This window comes from Pipra filicauda, unplaced genomic scaffold (genome assembly GCF_003945595.2).
Source record: "Pipra filicauda isolate LSUMZ 115617 unplaced genomic scaffold, ASM394559v2 scaffold430_size1018388_pilon, whole genome shotgun sequence".
In the NCBI taxonomy this organism is placed as follows: domain Eukaryota; kingdom Metazoa; phylum Chordata; class Aves; order Passeriformes; family Pipridae; genus Pipra; species Pipra filicauda.
Window position 1 is genome coordinate 653286 of NW_024104566.1, and position 14217 is coordinate 667502.

General features: G+C 43.5%; 1 protein-coding gene across 2 annotated transcripts in view; it reads right to left on the reverse strand.

Moving 5' to 3' along the window:
• CSGALNACT2 (chondroitin sulfate N-acetylgalactosaminyltransferase 2) overlaps window positions 1–12266 on the reverse strand; it is a 33815-nt gene extending 21549 nt beyond the window's left edge. The window contains exon 1 of one of the 2 annotated variants that reach the window (XM_027720689.2): window positions 12176–12266. The gene's annotated coding sequence lies outside the window, so the exon portion shown is untranslated. Of the gene's footprint in view, window positions 1–245; window positions 4729–12175 lie in introns of those variants that run through there. The other variant, XM_027720690.2, reaches the window with a different exon arrangement.
• Between the last annotated feature and the right edge of the window lie 1951 nt (window positions 12267–14217).

A 14217-nucleotide genomic window follows, 5' to 3' on the forward strand; every position in this document is an offset into this window, starting at 1 on the left:
ACACACACATTCTTCTCTTCTTGGCAAGTTATACAATGAAAACACAAGGTCTAACCTCATCCCTTGAACATTCCCTTCTTATTCTGAAGAAGAGTGTCACTGAAAACAGAATAGCTTATGAATGTTGGAGAAACACAGCACACGGTTATTTTCTCACTTGCTGAAACCAACACAAAGCAAGTGGGGCGTCTGCTCTCGCAGACAATCTTTGCATAAACCCTAGAGTGAGAAACCTCAAACCATACCTTAAATACACAGAAACACATCATCTCTGCTTAGACAGTCTGCTGAGATATAGCCTGAGAAGAGACAAAGAAATTTTTCAGGATTTTATTATACAGTTCTAGTCAAACAAGCACCAAAGTCAGATTTTTTAGCTGTTGGGAAGAAAAGCAAAGAGAAAAACATATCCACAAGCAGAATTAAGGGCCAAAGTTCTCACCTTCCATAGAGAACTACTCTTTACTCTAGAATCTCGCCCTCACTGGACTGACTGTAAAAAACATCTTTTTATCACAATTCTGCCATCTGATTTACTTTCAGCCACAGCTCTACCTCACAAGCACACATGTACACACACATGCACTGCTGGACAGGAGAAAAGCTGAAAGCCACAATCCATTTATGGAAAGATAACCTGCATTCAATAAAACCAGCAGAAAAATGAAAATAATCACAAAATATTTTAGACCTTACCAGTTTATTATTAAATTCTGAAGAATTTGAATTTTGTGCTTATACACATTGCAACCACTGCCCACAATATCAGGCACATGCAGCAGCTCATTTTCAAGCTTTTTAAAGTTTACAACACAACACAATGTTCCAATTTATCACAACATACCAGTTTAGTTGGTAAGCGCTGAACTTCAACTTTGCTACTCACGTTACCTGTTTGACACTAAAGTGAACTTTTCTTCCAGCTACCTCTTATGATTTTCATCAATGTCCTCATGTCCTCCTTTGTATCTTCCCAGCATTCCCATTCTATGGCATAGTACCTTGGCATGCTCACACAGTCAATACTGTATAGGACCAAACCTGCAAGAGCACATGTCAGCACTCTGCAACAGGTCAGAGCAACTTCTGCAGAAAGTTATTCTTCCAGCCACTGCAGCTCTAAACCAGAAGCCCAAGAGTTAAATAAGACCCAAAACAATGAGACAGCTGTCTGGGGAGACTAGGAGTCAGAATCAGCTCTCCATCACATCTAACTCAACCCCAAAATCTGTGATCCTTAGTTCTTGTAATCTTATCAGCTCCACTTGGTTGATGAAAACGAAAAATGCATTGTGCACATGTCTGTCAGTCACACAGCAGACTCCAAGCAGCATCAGAGAGGCAGCTGTGTTTGTCACTGCACCCAGCCCCACCTGGCTGCTCAGCAGCCAACAGCAGGGGAATGCTGAGCTAGCAGGTTAGCACTGCTCCTATTCACTCACTTTGGGGCTTTTGTGTCTCCCTCTGCTTTCTTTGTTAGAAACTCCCACTGGTGAACACTGCCAAAGCCAGAGTCCCACGGGGGGGCAGGGGGACAACGATGACTGCACACTGATCATCTCACTCCATTTTTAATTAAGGACGTGGGGAAAAAAACCCACCACACAGTGGTGAACTGTACACATTATGAACAGCCCGTGATGAATTATAAAGTGCTCAAGCATATCAGCAATAGGCAACTTCAGACATTTGTTTAATTCCTAAATGGGAAGGAATAAAACTTATGCCTTTGGCACAGGGACCATAGTAGTACTCATAGTACAGCGGGAACAAGTAGTTTAGGCATGGGAACCACAGGAAAAAGTTACTTCAGTGATGGGTACAACAATCACAGGATTTGTTACTCAAAAATAATATTCCTCATGCAAATGGCTTATTTTACAAAAAGCAACACTGGGTTTGTCAGCAGAAATGCTGTGCTCCAAAATAAAATTAAGACCAAACCTCCACAAGTTTCCACTGTCACATTAGAGACTCCAGTATACCGGGGAAGATATACAGCGTTTCTTATCTCCCTTGTTTCATACAATCAATCAACTAATTCTCTATACTAGGAAGAGATTTAATCAATAATAAATCCTGCCTTTTCCAAGGACCAGATTCTGTTAATTAATTACAGCTTTTCAGGAGATGCAACTGAAGCAACACACTTTATAGTACCCTTGAAAACACAGAAACATAGAAAAGAGTAGGGTTTAATTCTAACAGTGGTGTTCAATCATCCTAAAAATCAAGTCTGTCTAGGCTTGGCCTATGAAAAACAATCAAGCAGGTCTCACTCTTTACAGCCTTCCCAAACCCTCTCTTGCAATTTCTGCCTCAGTTTCAGGTTCCCTGGAATGTGGTTTTACAACAGCAACACAGACCATCAGGGCTGTGTGAAGGATCCATCCCGCTCCTGCACCACATTCCTTCCCCACCCTATGTGCGTGACCAAACAATACATCAGCATGCCAAGCTGACAGAATAGGAAAGAATATGGGGTTTATTGTTTCTGCTCTCAGAGAAAGCAAACAGAAGGTGGTATCCAACAACCTAGAAGTGATGGTATTTTTGCCATGACAATCCCTGAAAAAAGCAGTCATGCTGTCATCCTCAAATGAAGGAAACATTAACTCTACTGAAACGGTTTAAACACAATTCTTTAATAATCTACTGTGAAATAACAAGGAAAAAACCCGACCTTTTGCTGAAGCAGTTTTATCTCCTATAAGTGAGAAAAGCAAGCAAGTTATCACTTGTCTTGGCATTTGTTGTTCCTAAACAAAACTAAATCCATTACACAGTTAAGTGGACAATTGAAAGAACAGCATTATTCACATTATTTACTTTATACCTAATCCAAAGTAAGCAATGAGCTTATGAATAGGAGCCCTGCTTTGGCTTCAGCGAAACCAGAGCAAGTCCATTTGTCTGGAAACTGCTGAATTGAAATTGGAACTTGAAACCCAAACGGCTACACCTGAACTACACTGGTCAGTATTATCCCATTTCAGATAAGGCCAGGAAATAAAAGTCAACTCACAGTCACTTTACTGTTTGTATGAAGAGAGACATCTTCTTGGCAAGAAAAGCTACCTAAAATGTCCTAGGTAGGACCAGCTGAAGTAGTTCTGTTTGCTTGCTTGCTTGTTTTAAAATTCTATTGAATAGCTACCATGAAAGGCTCACTACCTTCAGCTTCCACACGATAAATAATTTTTCTATTTTACACACATTTTCCTACAGTTATTTAGCTTGTGGGTTTCTGCACTGCTGAAGGTGCTATTCCTCTTTTTAAATTTGGCAAGAAAACCACAAACTCTACATTTGGAGAAGCATGTCTTCTTCCTCTTATTGAAAGGGAATTGAAGGAACAGCAGTATTACACGACTACGCTTATTGTACCTACTCTGTTGGTCGTTAAAGTTCAACTTAGAACTGGGAACAGAAGTACAAGTAGCTACTTCAGTACAATTATCAGGGAAGCTCTTTCTCCTAGTATTCCTAACATCTTGTAAGTAATGCTGTTTTTCACACGAGCATTAGGCAAGAACCCAGCCTACTTTTACCACATGCTTTGTTAAGCCCTTATTAACAACACAGTCTCCATGAGGGACTGCATAAATTATATGGGCAACTAACGTGGGAGCGAGGTGGTTCCCAGTCCAGGGCACAACACCTGAGCAACCGCACCCAGCTGATGGCAGCACTCAGGTCTGCTCACTGAGGGGTGGCAGAACCTCCAAACAGCACTTGTAACACTGCACACCCAACCCAGGGCAAAAGGTCTGCTGTGGAGGACAGCTTAAGCAAGACGAAATCCCAGTTCTTACAGCAACTGTTGCTTATCTTCAAGGATGCACAATAGTCTCCGTCAGAGCACATGCTGCAAAATGTTGCTCTTGTCCTTTCACTATGACAGAGCAACCGCTGCAGCAAGAGGCAGAAATTAAACTTATGATGGCCAGCAGTCTTCCAAAAGGCAATGCTGTAGTAGGGCTTTTTTGCACAGGAAAACAGCCTGCTTTAGAAGGACAGAAAAACCAGTTACACTTAGAAAGCATCACCTTGAATCAAAGGGAACAAGAAAAGGTGAAATATTCTTTAGACATCCAAAGTGTCTAAAAACTTAAAAGGCTCCTGCTAAATATTTCCCCCATATGAGATGAACATGCTCCAGCAAATGAAATAGAACACTAAAAGGTAACTGGTGATCCCAGCTTGGGCACAGAATACCTACATTTTCACTGATGCCATGTTCTGTTCATTAAAAACAAACACTAAGAATGACTGCAATTGTCCACTATGGTTTGGTTAACAGGCAAAGCCAAAGAGGTGAGAATAATGTGGCTGTCTTGCAACTGCTTCACCTAAGTTCCACATCTAAGTATGTTCTCAGAATTAAGCTGTCTTCTGTTTTCTCACATCTATCATCGAGTTCTCTATGTATGGAGACTGAGATAACATAGTTACTGTACCCTAAGCATAGTGAAAATATAAATGCCAATCTAAGTAAAAACTCGTGTGCTGTTTTTAAAGGATAATTGTTATTCAAGTTCATACATGGAACCAGTGGAAGATTTCCCACTGTGGGAGGTAAGGATCCAGTTTCCTTATACTGTAAAGCAAACCTGAAAATGCTGTAGAGCAAAACAGATTCCCTTTGAGGCCCCCCAAGGTACCCAGTAGGTGGTTATCAGAGATTTCTTTTCTTTTTACCCTATGAAAAGAAGAGAGAATCCTTATCCAGAGGATCCTTATCCTATCTATTCTTAGAATTCTTTCTAAGAATTGCCCAGCTAATTAACTAATTACCCAATATTTGAAAAAAACCTGTTTGAGACTTAATCCTGTGAAGGAATTAATTTTTTTTTTTTTCATTTTTTTTGGTAATTTTACTATGGTAAGAGTGATAATGTTTTCAAGGCTGTGACAATCCAGACTATGATGCAGCTGTAGCAGTTGAAGTGAAAATACAGAGAACATAAATTCTCAAGTGCCTCCAACTTTCTTTAAAAGACTTTCAAAGATCTATTAACATCTGATTTAAATTGAATTAAAAAGAAGTTTCACTGGACAACTGAGTACCACAGCAAATTCTCACTGAAATTATGATTTATTGCCAAATATTTTGGGGGGAGGGTACCTTGGACCAGGGAATATTTGCAAAAAAATCTCTTTGTGGCAAGTTTGAAGAGCAGTAAGACTCCTGAAGTGACCACTGGAAGACATTTCTGTGCATTCTGTCCAACTGGTAGTTTGGCCTATTAGTTTTAAAATAACTAAACCCAGTTTAAAATACTACTTGATACAGAAATCCTGAAAAAATGATACCTTGAAAAAAATCAATCACTGTCAAGTTTTTCTTAAATAAATTGAATCAGCTAGCTCAAGTTCACATGTGGTCTACAAAGCTGTGCTCCCTTCACTATTCCTCAGTCCACGATCTCAGCTGGAAGGAGGAACACAACCTACAAATGTTTTCAGAATGGCTAAAAATCAGCATACTAGTTCAGGTTCTGCTTTCAGCACAACAAATCAGCCACGAATATTTCACCAGACATGAAAGCTGGATGCCAAATGATTGAGAAACATCTGGTGCGTTCCAGAAGCACAGCTAAAAGCACTTATGTCATCTGTAATTTTTCAATTTGACATTATAACTAAGCATTACCTTACTCCTGAAGGGCTAGCAATACCAAGCTTCATCTAAAACAGAGAAGCCAGCAGTTTGTCAAACTACCTCTCTTGATATTTGCCTTGCATTAAAAAAGTCACAAGTATGAAAAAATAGAAACACCAAACACTCAACACTTTGCACTATCCTGCTTCCCCTCTCTTGTTTTGTTTTTCAAGTCCCTGAAGTCAGTCTTTGGACCACTTGAAACATCTTTCCTCCTCTTTTCTTGAAGGAAGAGATCAACATGGTTTGGAGGGGAGAGAAGTCAGGAGTTTCTGCAAACCTCTGCTAAGTGTTTGCAGATTCCTTGTGCTGTTTTTTTGTCATGCTCGTATCCACAACTTTTTTTTTTTCCTTTAATTTTTTTAAATTGTTTTGCTTCACAGCAGGGACATACAGGTTGTTATCACAGACACTTGTCACAAGCGCTGCATTTATCTTACGGTCCTACTGGCAACAACTTCCATTACACTATTTGAACACTGGTTTAAAGTTTTTTTCACCCTCCTCTCTTGTCCCTTCAGACAGTCAACTTAAATCCCCATCACACTGTCACCTCTCCATCTGATAGAGGCTTAAGACCTTAGTCAACTAAGGAGGAATTCTGAAGACTTAAATGCAAAAAATTCAAAGTTACTGGATTATGTCTGAAATTGATGGGGGGAGAATCCAACTTAAAGAAACATGCTTAGGAGCACTTAATAGCAGAATCTAATACAATATTCTGGATGTCCTTTGCCAAAACACTGGGGGTAAAATCTGCCCTGCAGAGACATCTTACTGGAGCACTGCTTCCAGACCATGCCAGGAAGAGACAGGCACACCGGTCACACCAGCTTCTGTCCAGCCAGCACCAACTGCAACCCACACCTCACCCTCCTACTTCACAAATTGTACGTCTCTTCTGCAGAAGACCTCTATCTCTATCAGAAGATCCCAGATCACATGAAAGATGGACTAAACTGCTATCACTCAGCAGTCTTAATTTTCACTCTACCAGAGCATCAGGAAGATGTGCAAATCATCTGCTGCCCCTGTGGCTGGGAGTAGTATCAACAGTGCTGACAAGTGTCATCATTTTTGACACCCCTGCTTGGGGAAACCTTTAAGAGACAGCAGAAGTCATCTGAAAGCTGTCACCAAAAACACTCTCACGAGACAGATTTTATTGCATAGAAACTTATGACTTAGCCCTCTATACAATTCCAGAGACTCAGAATTGTGCTCGTATTTTATATTTTCACACTGTTTCAAAAACACAAGCTCATTTACATCATTTCCTCTGCTTTAATTCAACAGTGCTCCCAACGAGCTTCAATTGCTTCCTGTGCATTGTTGCTCAACACCTGCCCTTGCAGCAGCAACACAAACTCAACCCAGAAGAACCATCTAAATATTATTTCTACAGAGAAGATACACAGATAAAAACACCATTTACACTGGAGTAGCAGAAAATCTGCCTGCTAAGCTGCCTTGCTACAATTAACTATCACATGGTAAACGTCACAGGACATACCCACAACATCTACAAACAGAATTAGCTGCAGCACCTCTGTACAGCAGCACAGCTTTAAACTTTCACGGCTTTCTGCAACTACACACCTGAAAGCCAGAAGCTGTCCTTCCATGTCTCTTGCAACTGGCATCTGAAAAACTATTAGAGCCCTTTTTCTTACGCGATTAAATGGGACCAGTTAATACAAAAATAGTCCAGATTCATATACAACTTTTCAGAGAACTCAGGTGTCCTACAAGTTTGGTATTTCATGAAAGCACTGATCTATTGTCTCGAAAAAAAGGAAAATTAACAATGCAGACACACTAACCTCCTTTTATAGTTCATGTTCATTTGTCAAAGTTAAATATAAGAAGTAGGTATCTACACAGGATAAAAAAAACCCTAAGCCGTTTAGCAATTTAACTTGGAAATACAACAAATGCAAGTTTTGTATTTCTAAGATATCTTTAACTCCTAGGTGTTCTGCATTGTATTATTTTAACTTTGAACACGTGAGAACCAGTCTTGAGTTCAGCAAAATGAGAGAACTGTTGCTGGTGACGGCCATTAAAAGTAAGTGGGTAGGACCCATCTCCACAGGATTTTTTTTAACCATGAAAGAATTTTACCTCTGTTCTAGAACTCACATATTGGTTTCCTTGAACAGAAATTCCCTACAGTATGCCAGAGAAGAGTAAAATTAATTTCCTTAGTTTTTGGGAGAATAAGTGCCAAAAGTGTCTGCCCACCCAACCCTCTCTCAGCATCAGCCCAGCCAACTCGACACTGCTGAGACAGCTGTGCCACTTCAATTCTGCACACTCCTTTAGTTGCCTGGTGTGTACTTGCACTCAAACTCCCACTCCTCTACTGACATTTTGGGTCATTTCTGGCCATGGTAGAGAAGCTGATGGGAAGCCTCACTTTTGACAGCGGGACACATATGCTGGCTGTCAGATGCTGATCCAGGCTTTCCAGACAGCTGCCCTAAGTGACATCCCTACCAGAAAACCCACTAATGGACAAGGATCCTCTTCCAGGAGCTGCTTCACCAGTGAAACACCACCATTTAGTACAGGGGAAGAAGAATGGGTAAGAAGAAAGGCCAGACAGACCTGCCCTTTATCACTCACCCACTCCACCAGTGAAAGAAAAACACAGGCAGACCTGCCCCTTCTGTCACCCACCAGCAGAGCTGCCAACAACACTGTCCTCAAGTACACCTACTCAGGAGACATGCTCGTGCTCCACTGCAGGCTGGAGAGGCAGACGGGGTCCAGACCAAGAACCCCAGGGCCACAGTAAGGGCTAAAGGAATCAATTAGACTCAAGGGCACTGTGCTGGAAGGCACCTGTACTACAGGCATCACAAAGCAGTAAACAAGCCAATCACTATAGTTACTTCTTATTACAGTTGGAGATGACTGTCAGGAAATGGTTAGATTAAAAAAGTACATGCAAGACTTCCTCACCTCGTCATATTTGGATGCTCTGAACTTCACTTTGAAACACCAACACTGCTGGTGCTCTTTCCAGCATTCACAGCCTGAAATGGCTTTCCAGTTTCAGCAACTTGCTAATAACAGTTTTAGAGCACTTGGTTTGTGAATGGAAAAAACCTTTAAAAACAGATAAGGTAAAGCAGAGATCGTTCCAAGATATTATTGCACCACACTCCATTCAGAAATAATTGTGGAGCGAGTGCCTCCTGCCAGCCTTACCATAAAAAAAAAGCTGCAGCATAGACAGCCTGGTGCCAGCATAGAAAAAGTGCAAGCTTCTCAACTAGTATTTCCTTTTCCTTTGAATCTCTGATCTTTAGTGACTACATATGGCTTGCAATGATTACCTTGTTACTCTTTTTCAAGAAGTTTCTCAGCTAGCAGTAACCAACAGAATCACCAGTTTAGATTACACACACCAAAAAGTATAAGATAACCGAAACTATTAAGCCGAACAACCTGCCTGTCTACATTTTTAGGTATACACAAGATAACTGCAGCCTTACAATGAAAATTTTTAAAAAGGCTTAGATAAAAGCACAAGGTAACTGCACCTAAAAAGGGCCCCAGACAGTATCCTGCTCTATTCCTTTTGCACCAAAAGACACTCGCGACTGGAGGGCTGCAACTTGCAGAATTTTTCCTGCCCTCAAAAACTATTTTTTTTTCAAAAGAGCTTCATAAAAAAGAAATTAATAGCATTAATGCCACTGCACATTTTCAGATTTTTTTAATAAACCATAATATTAATGGATGTGCTGGGCTTTTCTAATCATCATTCAGAATAAAACTGTTCTGGCAGACAGTAAGTGCCCTTCTGCAAATTCTTACAAGCTGTGGTTCTAACTCAGAAATAAAACTATATTGCCATTCCCTTCAAAAGGCATTACATTTCTTTATGAACATCTTGTGAGTTATGGTTTCATTTTTCCCTTTCCAGCACTAAGCTAGCAAGAACATAATGAGATGAGTAGATAAAGCACAGGTTTGGGGGATTTTTCATTTGTTGGTTGGTTTTTGTTTGTTTGTTTGGGGTTTTTTTGTGGTGGGGTTTGAATTTTTTTCCTAAAAAAAGTAAATAAATATGCTCCTGAAACATTTTCTTTCCATTGTGCCCTCTGAGAATTCTTTTTAAATTATTTTTTATTTTTTTTAAAGGAAGTCTTGTGCTTTTGAAATACCTGCCTATATGCCATTTTATTTTTCCAGGAGCAAGATTATCATGGCCTGTTTCCCATACTTTTATTCTGGAGGGATAGTCCTCTAGAGGTTAGATGAGCTAACAGAAAGCCAAGGACATTATCAATTCCAGCACTGATCCAAAGCATGAGTTTCATCCCACCTCTGTGATCCTGCTTCCGCATTATTTAAAGAGAAAATACTGCAAGTCATGAAGCTTGCTTCATAATGACAGAAGTGTTTCAGAGTCAAGAAAAATATTGTGCAATTTGTTTTCTGCAGTGAAAAAACCTGGCCTCATATTTCTCAGACCCTCCCTCCTCCAAGTTTCAGTTTTGTAAAAGTTCAGATTGTTCTGGTGATCCTTTTTATAAAGAGGTCCACAGAACACTTCTGGCAAGCCTGAAAGTAGCAGACTGGGGTTGAAATTCTTGTGCCACATATGCTTGTGGGGTTTTTTTGGCAACAGACCACAGCTACTTATCATCTAACAGTGCCCTCAGATGATGTTTCTCACTCACTTGGGGAGACCCATATCCTGGGCTTGGAACATAAAGGCAAAGAATTTAAATTTAAGAGTAATTTCGTGCAACTTCTACCACGATGTAACAGCTGTACTGACAGGTTTGGGGGTTTCTTTTTCCCCCCCCTTCCTTCCCTCCCCCTTTAAGCCTGAGAAAGACACTGAAACAGAGTCATGGGATCAAGATCAATTAATCTTAATCACACTGAAGGTTTTATGTGCTTTCTCCAGAAACAGAGAAGCTGAAGAATTTCTGTTTGGGCCACACAGTCATGTACTTCAAAAATCATCATTCTTCCTTCCATGTCCATGGTTTAGGGCAATGGTGCTGTAGCAACACTCAGTGTGGTCTCTGATACTTGTGATAAGGACTTACTGGCAAATAGTCTCCTGTAAAAGCCTCAGGGTATAATTGAAACTCATAGCTAAAATCCCCCCCGGCAAAACATATCTACCTCCACTGACAGCTACTGGGAATATTTCCAAGCTGCTGTCTTTGACAGTGTTTGGGGACCCACTACCTAGCTAATAAATAAAGGGAAGTCAAAAATTTCCTTCGAACACAGTAAAGCAAGATAGGAACTTGCAGCTAGTACATGCTGGAAAAGAAGAAATTGTCTTATGAGGCCTAGCATTACAATCTCCAAGGAAAAAAAACAAAAGGGAAAAAAAGAATTTTTACTGTATGACCTTAATTTGAAGGATACTGGCTCAGTGTTAAAACAACCCCTCTCTTCTGCTGTTCTTTTGAATTACCCGTGAGAGCAATAGAATAAAGTTAGTCCTTATCCATCACATTTAGCATAAGAGATCAGTGTCTCAATTTCCACCTTGACAGAGGGACTCGAAGAGAAAAAACCACATGCAAACAAAGCCACAGAATAAAGTAAACATTAATTAAGCAGATCTTGATTTTACTTCCCTGAAAACATGTACTATCACGTTTAAATTTCTGTAGACTCAGCTTTAACAATGGTCTTGCAAAGAGCAATCCCCCGTTTCTGCTTTAGCATTTCTGAATCAACTGACTGCTAACAATAACACAATTTATTTTTATGTTCAACACCAAAACGTCCCAACTTTCACCGTATATGAGCGCAGAACTTACTGAGCGAGAACGTGCCTGACCAAAAAAAAAAAAAAATAAGGATGTAAACCACAGTTAAACAATACTCAATATTTTACTGAAAATAATTAAGCGCCCTCTCATCATCATTTCCTCTATTTTTGGGGGGAAGGCTGGCAGAAGGAATGGAGGTTTCCCGCAGTCCGAGCAAGTTAAAAGGCAGCCCCGCATCCCCAGCCCGGGCGATGACACGGTGCCCGCCCCGGCCCTGCGCTGTCCGGGTCCACCGCGGAGCGGGCGCTGCGGGGGGGCCGCCCCGCCGCATCCCAGTGCCTGCGCCCCACAAACGCGGCGCCCAGCACGCCCACAGCCAGTTAACACAATGGAAACGCAGCCGTCAGGAGAGAGAGAGAGACTCGTTTTATTGTTGAGACAGCTCTGCGGTAAAAACCGAGCGGGCCAGCGTGCCCAGCCCCCGCCGCCGGGGCGGTCGGGACAGCCCCCATCCCAGCAGCGGCCCCGGCTGCGCGGACCCACCGCCGACCGCGGCGCTCAGCCCGGGCCACCCGCGGCCCCGCTCCGGGCCGGGACACGGGGCCGGGCCCGCCGCGATACCCCCGCCCGGGGCCGGCGGGGCTCTGGGGCGCTGCGCGGCACCTTCCCCCGGCGGCGGGGGTGCGGCCGGGCCCGGCGGGCAGGTGAGGGGCCGGGGGAGGGCGGAGGGGCGCGGTGCCGCCGTACTCACCGCGCGGGCCGGCGGCGCCGCGGCCGCACTTCCTGCACGCTCGGAAATGAGCGGGCGGGACCCTCCGCCGCGCCGCTTAAAGGGGACGGACCGGCCGCCCCCGACCGCCCCCGGGGCGGGACCGTGTCCCCCGCGCACTGTCCGGGGGGAGCGGGGCCCGGCTTGGCTGCTGCCGAGCGCCGGCGGGGAGGGGCTCGGGATCTCTCTCTCTGCCGCCCGCCCGCCCGCCCAGCGCCCCGGGGCGCCTCGCTGCCCACGCACCGCCGGGTTCCGGGGCGCAGCGGAGAGGGCGAGAAGTCCGTGCTGAGGGCGAGGGTTGGGAGCGTAATCGATGCCCCCCCCGCGGCTCTGGGGCAGCCCCACCGGGCCGTTCGCTCAGCGCCCCCGCCACACGGACCGCCGGGCCCGCGGGGAGCGCCCCGGCCCCGCAGCGCCCCGGGAGCGGCCGCTGGCTCGGCAGGAGCGCCGGGAGCGGCCCGAGCGCCGCCCGCCGTGCACAGCTGTGCGCCGGCCAGGGGTCCGTGTGCCCGCGGGTACGCGGCTGTTCTGGGTGCCGCCGCGGCGCCGCCCGAGTGCAGTGGAGCTCCGAGGCTCGCAGGCGTCCAGCAGCAGCGCAGCGAAGCCGATTTCTGAGATGTTAACAAAAAACGTGGAATTGCGATGTAGCCTTTGTGCTCGAAAATCAGGGTTTCCAACAGCAAGCGGAATTTACCAATAATTTTTCTACTTACCCAAATATTTATTTACAGTTCTGTATTTCCAGAAGAACATTTCATTGCATTAATTTTTTAATTATTATTTTTTCTGCAGGGCCTGACCTGAAAGGAAGCCAGGCTTAAAAAATCGTGCACCTTTCAGCCATTTGTGTGAATGGTGGCCTATAACAGTTTAAAAGGGTAAAGCTCAGGAAGCCAGTGAGCTGGTAATGTTCTTTCACAACTGTGTGAAATTGAATGCTTCTGGTCCCACTCATCAAAAACAGAGTCCTATAAAGTCTGTAAAGGCTTATTCTGTAAAGACCTGCACCCTCCACTTGACATCACTCTGCTGGATTGCTTGTGACTGCCCACCTTCCTGAAGGGTAGGCACAAAGAGCTTTCCAGAATATAGCCCTCAATGGCTTCAGCAGCAGAGGCTGCATCCTCTGTCATGTTATTGCTCTGTTGAGGTCTGCACCCCATTTAGCACAGAGCAGCCCTTTGTCTCCAGGCAGGCGGAAACCCATTTGTTCATAAATAGCTACACCACACAGCCTGGGAGGGGGCTGGGCATCCAAGGACCAGTTCTGTTCAGTCTAGATTTCAAGCCCTCAGACAACAAAGCTCCTTCCAGGGAATACCTTAAATGAGCAGAGAAAGAACACTTGGCTGGTGTGACCAGCCACCCATCTAAGTGCTTTCCTATCCACTGAAACTTGTCATGATGCTGGATCATCATTTAGGTATCCATCAAAAATATACTTGAAAAGGCTCAGAGAGAAGAGAGTTATCAGAAGGTTTAAGATTTTCACATATGCACTCCCAAATGTGTAGGTAAATGTGGGTCCATTTTTTTTTTTTAAACAGTATGTAAATATAGTACTATTTTAAACCTGACCTCAAGTGAACTTTATGTTGCATGTTACAGAGGACTGTTGACTATCCCTCAGCACCTGCTTGTCTTCTGCATCGTGGTAAATGTGTAGGAGTTTGGTAGATACCCATGTTATTTTCCTGACACTGGAGACTGCAGTGTTCTGTAGACATGATATTATTTGGAAGTAAAAGAAGATAACAGAATAGAAATAGCTGAAATTACTGATTTCATTAACTAACACTACAATGTAGGTCCAAAATAAACTCTGACAACCCTGTATCACCCACTGGTTGATCTACAGAGAGCGACCAGATTCTGATTATTGTCCTTCAGGCTTCCCAGGTACCACTTTTCCGTACATGAGCTAGTTGCCACTATATGGGGAGATCTCTATAGGAGATTGTACACAGAATACTTCAAGTGCAAGTTTACTCTGTTTACCAGAGTTCCTTCACTACCAGAAAGAT